Below are 12622 nucleotides of genomic sequence, written 5' to 3'. Positions count from 1 at the left end.
GCCGAGTCTTGGGATCGGGCGAGGCAGAGACCTCTTCCCGAGGCCGAGGCCCAAGGTCGGGCGAGGCGGAGCTTCATGTTGCGCCCGAGGCTGAACTTGCTGTTGTCAGCCTTGCTCGGGTGGCTGGCACAGCAGTCGGAGCGGGGTGAGCGATGCTGTTTTCCTGTCAGGTCGGTCAGTGGAAGGGCGAAGTGACTGCGGTCACTTCGACCTTGCCGACTGAGGCGCGCGTGTCAGGATAAGGTGTCAGGCGATCCTCGCCTTGAATGCGCCTGCGATACGATCGGTTGGTGAGGCAATTTGGCCAAGGTTGCTTCTCGACGAAGCCTGCCCGAGCTGGGCCTCGGGTGAGCCGAGGGTGCACCCACTGCCTGAGGACACCCTCGGGCGAGGCGTGAATTCGTCTGGGACTACAGTCCCGGCCCGAGGCCGGGCTCGGGCGGGATCGCGTCCCTTGGGTAGACGAAGCCTTGACCTGAACCGTGCCCATCAGTCTTTGCAGCTTCTGCTGATGGTGGTTACCAGCCGTGTTTAGGAGTGTTGGGGGTACCCCTAATTATGGTACCCGACAACTAGCCACAAGCATGACTTGCATGCTTCTAAGTGGTTCTAGTTGTTAAGCTTTATGCATGACTATTTCCGGGTTTATCTCACTAAATTGTGTCCTAGGGAAACATAATGACAAGAAATGTGTATTAAAAAATTTGGCTAGCATATAATGCATTCATGAAGGTTAAAAGTGGCTTTGGGCAAATTAACTTGATGTTGTTATATTCTATTCTTTTTTCTTTATGTTATGTTAGTTAGCCTTTTCTTTACAAAGGGTAGCATTGGTAGTCAAACACTAGGTGTTCAAAAAAGGTTGAAGGAGAATTGGCTAAGGGAAAATGTAACTATAAGAACAAATATTGCTTGGTTTGATTCTTTTTTTTGTTTGTACCTGTTGTAATACATTTGTGCTTCAGGAATGTCTGGGTTGAAGTACCATAAACATGCTCAGTACCACTAATATATGGTTGGCCTATATTGAAAGTAGCACATTAGTTATTGTGTTTGAAGATATGGCTAACATAATTTCTATTTGAACATGTTTGGTATATACCTTTGAATCGCTTAGCAAGGCATCCAATAAACAGTATGACAACAGGTTTGTTGTCATTTTTAGTGCAGATATCATCAACTGAGAAGATAGAGGCTTGTTGTCCCCAAAGCGTAACTTTTGAAGAGACATTGCTGAAGCGATTAAATGAGGAAGAGTTAGTGGGAAAAAGAATACACTGGTGTAACTATTTGCGTGGGGTAATACTTTTATTTGCTTTGATAATAACAGAAGATTATAATGACATTGTTCTTACTTTATATCTTTGAGAAATATATCTCTGATGATGTTTGAGTTGTGAAAACCAACAGGATGTAGAGGTCTGATTTCTGTCATTATTCTAAGAACATTTGTGTAGTTTGTAAAGAAACACTACGTCAATTTAACACAGTAAATAAATCAGCATAAGAAATGATGAAGTAATGGTTTATGAACTGTGTCTTACCAATCAAGCGTGTTTTGTTGTCAACGTTGTCGTTTATATTCTTGAGAGATGTGAGTCTGTATACATATCTTGGAGAGTTAGGTGGAGGATCCTTGACTACCTTTGTGTTGGGGACTTGTTTTCAAATGCTATGAATTAAGAAAAAGGCAACACAAAATGTTAAATGTTAATGCCCTTCATCCTTCGAAGCATTATTTCCCTTAGGATATAACGATCTTTGGACGAAGGTTATGAAGGACATACCTTCATAAATATGACATGTATAAACAAAGGATGAAGCTTATAAAACACAGGAAAACAACATAAATAATGATATGACGGCATAAACGTTTATTATTGAACAATCACAAATACATGAAAACAATATCAAATTACATTTGTACCTTGAGTGCGACAGAATGCAAGGGCAAAAGTAAGGTGCGAAAAGCGTGAACAGTACGGGGCCACTGTTCACCTATTTATAGGCACAGGACGCAGCCTGTGTGAATTTACATTCATGCCCTTTACATTTATTATTAACTTATAGACAATTCTATGAGGACTAGATAGCCTTTTCCCCTTTAAGTCGGTTCCTTTTTCCGCCATTTTGCCGAAGCTCCTCTGCATGTAGCTTCGGAGCAACTCCACCTTCGTCATGATCATGCTTTTTGCATCGTAGATGCTTTTAACCCGAGTCCGAAGGTACCTATTTACATGTCACACTTGGAAGATATTATTAAATCACGTTTTTGAGGACCTTCTAAGGACGAAGGCCCCCAACAGTAGCCCCTCGCAGTATTAATTTGTTTAAGGTAACGAATTCAGACTGCGACATGGACGAAGGCCTTAAGCCGAAGGTCCGAAAAAACACCTTCCCTTTGCTAGAATAGCAACAATTAATGACAGACGGGGCCCCCCAGTTTGGAGCACGCCGAGCATATAAATAAGACCTCACACCGACCACATTCGGTACGCTATTTGTGCCACTTGCTTTATTTGTTCAATTTTATAGCTCTTGCTTACTAACGCTTGCTAGTTTCTCAAGCTTCCTGAGCTTCGGTTAAAAAGACACGTTTTCGTCATTGCTGAAGGAAAAATGTCTCAAGACAAAGAGGTTGTTGCTGAGACGAAGCTAATCGAAGAGGAGAAGCTCTTTGAACAGAAGAAGGCTACGAATCCTTATATAGCTGGGTTTTAGAATCAATGGCAAAATCAAATACAGAGAAGATTACTAAAGAGATATTGGAGAGCCTGTCTGAAGATACTGGTGACAGTGACAACTATGACGCAGAAAGTGGAGGTGAAGATTCCGAAGATCGACCCTGGAGGCCAAGCCATACAATTTTCGGAAAGTCGACCATCAAGCAAAGTCACCTTGAGAGCATGAGGGGGAGGTACTTTCGAGATATGTCTATTGTGAGGGCTGGCGAAGACAATAACACTCCTGCGCCTGAGGAGAATGAAGTTGTGATTTTCCGAAGCTTCTTTAAAGCTGGGCTTCGGTTCCCACTAAGCAGGTTTGTAGTTGAAGTGTTGAAAACCTTCCAAATTTTCCTTCATCAACTGACCCTCGAAGCCATATTGAGGATGGGAGTCTTCGTCTGGGCAGCAAGGAGCCAAGGGATAGAACCAAGCGCAAAATGCTTCTGCAGCATGCACGAACTTATGTGTGAGACGAAGGCCACGGGGAAGGAACGGTATCACAACAACTTCGGTTGTTATGGGTTTATCGCCCGTCCCAATGCAAGTCACCCAGTGCCAACATTTCGGAAGAGGTGGCCGGGAAATTGGATGGAGGAATGGCTTTATGTGAAGAACGACTTGGTAGCGAGGGAGGATGTTAAGGACGTTATTATGTGTCCCATATGGTCCCGCTTCGGCCTTCGAAAGCCGAAGGTTGAAATTGATGAAGCCGCCGAAGCATGTCAGAAGGCCTTTGGAACTGTATGCTTCTTCATTAGTACAAGAGACTTGATTCAAGAACATATAGCATTCAGAGTATGGCCGCTTGTAGAGAACTGGAAATGCCAAAGGAGACTGTCACCGAGTCTAACGAAGGTGACCTGGTCCGACTGAAATATACATTCAGATATGGAGATAAATTTGATGAACCAAATGACGACTGGCTGAAATGTATCGAAGCTACAAGTGATGAACTGCTTGGGTCATATTCCAAAGCAGAAGATAATGCATTATCCACATCCTTCGGGGGCCGGGGAAAAAAGAGATTGAACAGAGTTTTTGATGCCATTGGCTTCGTCTACCCCGACTACCGCTATCTGCTGCGAGGACGGGGAAAGAAGAGAAAAGCTGCTGCTTCAGCCAAAACTGCTGCTTTGGCCACTCCAGATGAGCCTGCGCCGAAGAGCAAAAAGTTGAAGGTCCTTACCCACCAGCCACGCTATATTGAACCGGCCGTGATACCTGAGTTTGGCGAGGAGGCTTCTTCAGCTGCTGACCCGAAAGAACCTGCTCCTCCCACGCAAAAGATTGAAGAGTCGACTACAATGCCGAAGGCACCTTCGACTGAGCTAATTGAAACGAAGGTTGACGAAGATAAGACTGAAAGATCAAAAACTGACGAAGCAACAAAGATGCCCGGGATTCTAAGTCCTTCAACAGAAGCAACAATGTCGAAGGCAGAAAAGAATTCTGCCATAACTCCTAGAAGAAAAAGGATGGTAAATGTATTAGATATTTTGGAAACAACAGATTCCAAAAGCCCCGCTCCCATAAAGAGGGTTGCCGAAGCTGTCAAAGCACAAACTGAAGGTGATACTAAGCAGATAGAAGTTGAAGCTACAACGATTGAGGCTGGAATAGATAGTGGGCCTTCAGAGGCCGCTGAGAAAAAGTCTGTCGAAATTGAAGAAGTGGCAACAGAAGAAAAGGTCACAGGGCAAATTTTGACTGAAAAGATAACAACTCCTGCTCCCGAAGCTTTAAAAGAAAGCATTGATTACATCATCTGCAATGCTTCAGGAAAGAGACTTTCTCAGGGAGAAGAAGTAGAAGCTCAACATTATGCCCAAAAATTGAAATATCCGAAGGGGGCATTAGTGTTTAATGGCAGCGGGGAGGAAGATTTTTTGTATTGTCTCCCAGATAGTAAAGAGATATCCGTTTGTCGGGAGATGGGTAGAAGCTTCGGATTTCCGAAGCTGGAAGATGGCCTTTCAATACTATCAAAGGATGAACTGGCTGACAGCTTAGTATATAATAGCATAAAGGTATGAAGGTTAATTTTGTATTTGAAAACGAATTGCTTCATTTGTTTATACTTAATCTTGCCCTTCTCTTGCAGGGCTTAATCCTTAGCAATGCCCTTAGAGCACAGAAAAATATTGAAGATGAAGGGTATACAATGGCTCTGAACAACCTTCGTTTAGAGGTGATTGAACTAAGGAACGAAGGTCTTGAGAAAGACAAGATATTAATTTCATTGGTGAACAAAGTAAAAGAAAATGAAGTTAATTCCAAAGCTGAAGCTGAGGTCCAAAAGAATGAAATCGAAGACCTTCGTAAGCAATTGGCCGAGGCCAAAGAAAAATGCGCTCTCGCCGAAGCTAACCGAGATGCCAGCGAATATTGGAAAAACTATTTAGAAAAAACAGTTGAAGAACTTCGCGCATCCAAGGAAAGATGTTTTGAAAAATCTTTGGGCTGCGTGGAGAATATAAAAGCTAGCTTCGCCAACGTGGGCGCCTATTCAAACGAAGATAACTTCATACGAGGCGACCCTGAGGGTGTTATCGAGTGGATCAACGGAGAAGCCGAAGCTTTTGAGGAAATTTTAAGTGATCGTGGGGACGTCTGCGCGTTCTCTGGTGCTAGAGGAGTTTCAGCTGTCTTGGAGAAGGCTGGCTGCAATCATATTAAAAACTTGGCCCAGGCTGAAGCTGCCTTCTCCGTGGATGACACGAAGGATCCCTCGGTCGAAGCAAGTTTTATGGGCAGAATTTTTTTACTGACATCTGGGAAAATGGCAGCCGAGAAATGGCTCACGAAATAATGAAGAAAAGTGAAAAAGATATTCATGAGGCTCGAGAAGCGGCGAAAAAAGCTGAAGAAGCTGCCGAACGCGAGAGACGGATAGGTATCGTTTAATAGCTTCTAGCTTCGTCATTTGTTTTTGTGACTTTGGACTAATTGATGTTTTCTACCACAGCTGAATTACCTCCTCCACCGGAGCCATTCGACCCACTGGCCGAACCAGAAACAAAGAAAGCAATAGAAGTCATCAATATGGCCGAAGCTATTGTTGATGAAGTTGTTAACAAATTACTTAACGAAATTGCAGAGAAAGTTCTGAAGGAAAAATAGTAGTTATTGTAAAAACATTTTTAGGTTATTAATGTAACATTTGCTGAACTAAGCATGTAATATTTGATGTGTATAGTTTTAAATCTAGTATATAAGTTGTTTGTAATTCAATTCTTTGCGATGCATGAAACTTTATGTACATACCGTTTTTGAGCCTTCGGCAAAAAAACACCTTCCCTTCTTTTCATGCTTCGTAAAGAAAAATGTTTATGCTTCGTGAGAACATCCATCCTTCATAAAGAACATCCAAGCTCTGTAAAGACATCAATGCTTCGTAAACAATAGATTTCTTCTTCCATATCAGAGCTAATGAAGATGTACTTAGCTTATTTTGTGCCTTGGCACCTTTTCATTTTTGTAAAGCATTCTCCGAAGATCGACTTCGTTTCCAATTCATGTCATTGGTGTGATATTATATATGATGTGATTCTATGCGATATGATGTGATGATATGATGCAAAGAATGATGCTGATGCCGAAGACACACACCCACACTAAAACACAATCTCTATGTCCCCTTAGGAACGATCAAAATCTCTTTGCCGCTTATTTTTCGATTTCACCGCTTATTTTTCGGTGTAAGTTCTGCATCCCCTTAGGAATGTCTTTTGAACTTCTTCGCCTTCTATTTCGGCGGTATTTTTCGCGTTGACTTTTCGCGCTTCGCCTTATATTTCGGTGGTATTTTTCGCATTAACTTTTCGCGCTTCGCCTTATATTTCGGCGGTATTTGGCTCTGCATTCCCTTGGGAACGACTTTTGAGATGAAAACTTACACTGCGCTCCCTTGGGAACGACTTTTTGTAGCTTCGACAAGACTTATATTGTGCTCCCTTAAAACAAGTTTTTTGAGCTTCGGCAATTTTCGAGCTTCGTAAATCTGTGAAGAAGATATATTTCATTTTGATAGAAGCGAGACTATTACAAGGAATTAGAACTAAATTTGCATTACTTGTCCTTTATTAAAAAACAAACTGGCATAGAATGAAAAAGTGTTTCAGAAGGTAGGATATCTCTCAATAGATGTGTTTTGACTCCAGCACAGTACTGTTGACTGTGCGGGCTTCGGATTCCTCCCTGAAATCCCGCTGCTGATGAGTGTGTTGGCTCCCTTCTGGCTGCTGATCTCGTGAATAGGTAGGTTGTAGTGGTGGCGGAGGTGGAAGCTGTAGCCAAGAAGCTTGTGGCTGGCTAGCTGAAGCAACAGAAGCTACAGGATGATTACCCACATATTCTGGTATGTAGGGTGAGTGACACAAAGCAATGTGCAGGACCTGCTTCGGTTGACTTTGCCGGGCTTCGGCTTCTGCGATCTCCTTCTGCTTTTGGATGGTGATTTGGCACATTCTTGTAGTATGGCTCTTGTCTTCACAAAATAAGCAGTAGATCTTCCTGGGCTGGTCCCATATCTTCCTCCGAAGCCCCTAGCGCCTCTGCCTCTTGGAGCTGGCGGCCAGAAAGAGCTTTGTTGCTGCCCCGAAGATTGTGAAGTATACTGTGGCCTCTGCTGCTGACTTCCTCTATCATCATTCTGAGTGGAGCTATGAATTGACCTGACATGCCTCGGGTGGATTCTTCCTCCAAAGCCCCTGGTCATCTCAGAGAATCTGTAGGCCTCCTCCCTTCTTTGGCGGAAGTCATTGTCAGCCCGGATGTACTCATCCATCTTTTGAAGCAGCTTCTCCAAAGTCTATGGGGGCTTCCTGGAGAAATATTGGGCAGTAGGTCATGGCCGAAGACCCTTGATCATGGCCTCAATGACAATTTCATTGGGCACTGTAGGCGCTTGTGCCCTCAGATGCAAGAACATTTGGACATACGCCTGGAGATATTCCTCATGGACTTGCGTGCATTGGAATAGGGCCTGAGCTGTGACTGGCTTCATCTGAAAGCCTTGGAAACTTGTCACCAGCATGTCCTTGAGCTTCTGCCACGAAGTAATAGTCCCTGGCCAAAGGGAAGAATACCATGTTTGGGCCACATTCCGAACTGCCATGACGAAGGACTTAGCCATGACAGCTGCATTGCCTCCATACGAAGATATAGTTGCTCCGTAGCTCATCAAAAACTGCTTCGGATCTGAATGCCCATCATACATGGGGAGCTGAGGTGGCTTGTATGATGGAGTCCATGGGATAGCCTGCAGTTCTGCTGCCAAGGGAGAAGCATCATCAAAGGTAAAGGTATCATGATTAAAATCATCATACCATCCATCTTCGTTGAATAAGCCTTCTTGACGAAGCTCCCTGTGTTGGGGCCTTCGATCTTGTTCATCTTGAGCAAGATGACGTACTTCTTCAGTGGCTTCGACGATCTGCCTTTGAAGATCAGCCAACCGCGCCATCTTCTCCTTCTTCCTTTGTACCTGCTGATGGATTATTTCCATGTCCCTGATCTCTTGGTCCAACTCCTCCTCCTGGAGTGTTGGACTGGTGGCCTTCCTTTTCTGGCTTCGGGCCTCTCGAAGAGAGAGGGTCTCCTGGTTTGGGTCCAGTGGCTGCAGTGCGGCAGCCCCTGGTGCTGAAACTTTCTTCGGCGGCATGACGAAGGTCAGTGCGCGGCGAAGGTGGTCAAAAAAAGGGTTCACCGGAGGTGGGCGCCAATGTTGGGGACTTGTTCTCAAATGCTATGAATTAAGAACAAGGCAACACAAAATGTTAAATGTTAATGCCCTTCATCCTTCGAAGCATTATTTCCCTTAGGATATAACGATCTTTGGACGAAGGTTATGAAGGACATACCTTCATAAATATGACATGTATAAACAAAGGATGAAGCTTATAAAACACAGGAAAACAACATAAATAATGATATGACGGCATAAACGTTTATTATTGAACAATCACAAATACATGAAAACAATATCAAATTACATTTGTACCTTGAGTGCGACACAATGCAAGGGCAAAAGTAAGGTGCGAAAAGCGTGAACAGTACGGGCCACTGTTCACCTATTTATAGGCACAGGACGCAGCCTGTGTGAATTTACATTCATGCCCTTTACATTTATTATTAACTTATAGACAATTCTATGAGGACTAGATAGTCTTTTCCCCTTTAAGTCGGTTCCTTTTTCTGCCATTTTGTCGAAGCTCCTCTGCACGTAGCTTCGGAGCAACTCCACCTTCGTCACGATCATGCTTTTTTCATCGTAGATGCTTTTAACCCGAGTCTGAAGGTACCTGTTTACATGTCACACTTGGAAGATATTGTTAAATCACGTTTTTGAGGACCTTCGGAGTACGAAGGCCCCCAACACTTTTCTTGAGTGTAGAGTGAACTATATCACCAGATCATTGTCAACAATTTGAAATAGTTTCTGGATGGAGCAATATGAAAGCGTTTGAGCTCATAGACTTTGTCAACTTGGATCAATGAACCTTTCTCAGCCATTAGGGCCCCTGGTATCTCAGCGTGGATAGTTGTGCCCTGGTATGAGAATAAGTTAACATTATTCGGTAATGGGTCGCAACGTATTGAATAAGAAGGGCAGCAGCTGTTGGGGGCCTTCCTCTTCCGAAAGTTCTCAAAAATGTGACTAACCATATGTTTTCAGTATGACATAGACTGTTACAGGAGGCCTCGGCTTTGAGATGAAGGTTTTCTCATGGTAAAGGCGTGTGCGATATGAAGATACAACCCGAAGGTGACATGGATGGACGCCGAAACTATGGCTAAAGGAGCTTCGGCTTGGTATGATAGCAAAGATGAAGGACAAAACCGACCTAAGAGGGAAAAGACTACTTAGTCCTTCATAACTTGCATTATGATTAAGGGTAAATGTAAGGGGCATGAATGTAATCTTATCCGGGCTGCGTCTCGTGCCTATAAATAGATGAACAGTAACATCATACTGTTCACGCTGGATTGTAATCTCTTTTGTGTCATCTTTGCATTCTCACCTTCTGAGGAACCGAAGGTACCATTGTATTATAAATATCATTAATGTTAATTCTTACCTATCGATATAAATATAAATTGCGAGGATTTAATCATTACCTACATTCTTTAATGTTCTTTCGCATTCTTATTTATTAATATTTATACTTACATGCTGAAATGATGAAGGTATGTCCTTCATGACCTTCGTCTGAAGATCATTATATCTGAAAGGAAATAATACATCGAAGGACGAAGGTCTTTAACCATTAACAATTGTGTTGCCTTGTTCTTAATTTATAGCATTTGAGAACAAGTGACCAACATTGGCACCCACCTCCGGTATACTCACTTCCACAACCTTCAACGAAGCATCAACTTTCGTCATGCCGCCGAAGAAGACAATAGCGCCAGGGGCTGCACTGCAGCCACTAGACACAAACCAGGAGACGCTCTCTCTCTCTCTGAGAAGCCAGAAGCCAGAAGAGAAAGGCTACCAGCCCAAGACTTTAGGAGGAGGAGCTGGACCAGGAGATCAGGGACCTGGAAGTCATTCATCAGCAGGTGCAAAGGAAAAAGGAGAAGATGGCCCGGCTGGCCGACCTTCAGAAGAAGATCGACGAAGCTGCTGAAGAAATGCGTCATCTTACCCAAGATGACCATGACCGAAGGCCTCAGCACAGGGAGCTTCGGCAGAAGAGCTCATTCAACAAAGATGAATGGTATGATGACTTTCATCACGGTAGCTTTACCTTTGATTATGCTTCTCCTCTGCCAGCATAATTACAGGCTATCCCATGGCCACAATCCTACAAGCCACCTCAGTTGCCCATGTATGAGGGCACTCGGATCCAAAGCAATTCTTGATGAGTTACGAAGCAACAATATCTTTGTACAGGGTTAATGCTACCATCATGGCAAAGTCCTTCATCGTGACAGTCCGAAATGTGGCCCAAACTTGGTACCCTTCTCTCCGGCCAGGGACAATTACGTCGTGGCAAAAGCTCAAGGACATGCTGGTCACCAGTTTCCAAGGCTTTCAGACGAAGCCAGTCACAGCTCAAGCCTTGTTTCAATGTACACAGGACCATGAGGAATACCTTCAGGCGTATGTCCGAAGGTTTTTGCGCTTAAGAGCACAAGCGCCCACAGTGTCCAATGAAATTGTCATTGAGGCCATGATCAAGGGGCTTTGGTTAGGATCTATAGCTCAATATTTTGCCAGGAAGCCTCCCCAAACTCTAGAGAAGCTTCTTCAGAAAATGGATGAGTACATCCGGGCTGACAATGATTTTCGCCAAAGAAGGGAGGAGGCCTACATGTTTTCTGAGATGACCAGGGGCTTCGGAGGAAGACTTCACCCCAGGCATGTCCGATCAATTCACAACTCCAATACCAACGACGAAAGGGCCAGCAATGCTCAGCATAGCCATCATAGTTCTCAGTCTTCGAGCATGCAACAGACTTCTTTCAGACCACCAACTCCGAGAAGTAGAGGAGGAAGAAGTTTTAGTGGAGGAAGGTTTGGCAATCAACCCTGAAAGTTGTACTGCCTTTTTGTGGCGAGGACAAGGGCCACACAACAAGGACATGCCAGGTCACAATTCAGAAGAAGAAGGAAATTGCTGAAGCTGAAGCGCGGCAGAGTCAGCCGAAGCAGGTCCTCCACACTACTTCGTGCTACTCTCCTTATGTCCCGGAGTATGTAGGCAACCAACAGCCTACGGCCTCTGTTGCTTCGGCAAGCCATTCTCAAACTTCCTGGGGCATGTTTCCACCACCACCGCTAGCACCTGTCTTGGTTCACAGTCAGCAGCCAGAAGGGCACTGTCACGCTCAGCAACAACGCGACCTTTGGGAGGAGTCCGAAGCTCGCACAGTCAACAACACTATGCCTGAATCAAAGCACATTTACTAAAGAGGCTACAATGGTTCGATTAAAGAATATCCTGATCTGATGTATCTTAATTTTTTCTGCTTTTATATTTTCTTGCAAGAAAGACAATTCAGGAAAAATTAATATCCAATTTGATGTAGTAATAATACTTTGGTTACATCATCGATTGTGGAAGTCGTTCCCAAGGGAACGCAGGGTAAGCTCCAAATCTACAAAGTCGTTCCTAAGGGAGCGCAGAGTAAGTTCTGAAGCTACAAAGTCATTCCTAAGAGAGCGCAGAGTAAGTTCTGAAGCTCCAAAGTCGTTCCTAAGGGAATGCAGAGCTAAGATACCACCTAAGTAAAAGGTGAAGAAGCTCCAAAGTCATTCCTAAGGGGATACAGAGCTTAAATACCACCTAAATCAGAGGTGAAGAAGCTCCAAAGTCGTTCCTAAGGGGATGCAGAGCTTAGCTCCAAAGTCGATCCTAAGGGGATGCAGAGCTGAAACACCACCTAAGTAAAGGGTGAAGAGACTCCAAAGTCGTTCTTAAGGGAATGCAGAGTCTGGGTGTGTTCTTCTGTGGGTGTGTGTTGTCGGCATAAACATCATGATGCATCATACCATAACTTCATTTTGCATAGCATTACATCATACATCATATTGCATCATCAAGAAAATTGTGGAAAGGAAAAATGATCCTATGAAGATATGTGGATTATGAAACAATGTGTTGAAGCACGAAGTATACCTTTGGCAGAAATAAATGTACACAACAGTTACACACCAAAGAAATCTTCATCAACAACGATATTGAACAACAGTTGTAGCATAGAAGAAGTTTTAATTCTTTGTGAAGCATGAAAAGAAGGGAAGGTGTTTTTTCGCCGAAGGCTCAAAAATGGTATGTACATAAATTTCATACATCGCAAAGAAACTCAATACATTCATATATATATATATATATCTGATGTTTGACCCATACATAAATATTACATTTTTTAGTTAACAAGAATCTAGT

Source organism: Zea mays, chromosome 6 (assembly GCF_902167145.1).
Source record: "Zea mays cultivar B73 chromosome 6, Zm-B73-REFERENCE-NAM-5.0, whole genome shotgun sequence".
NCBI lineage: Eukaryota > Viridiplantae > Streptophyta > Magnoliopsida > Poales > Poaceae > Zea > Zea mays.
This window is presented reverse-complemented; position numbering follows the sequence as displayed.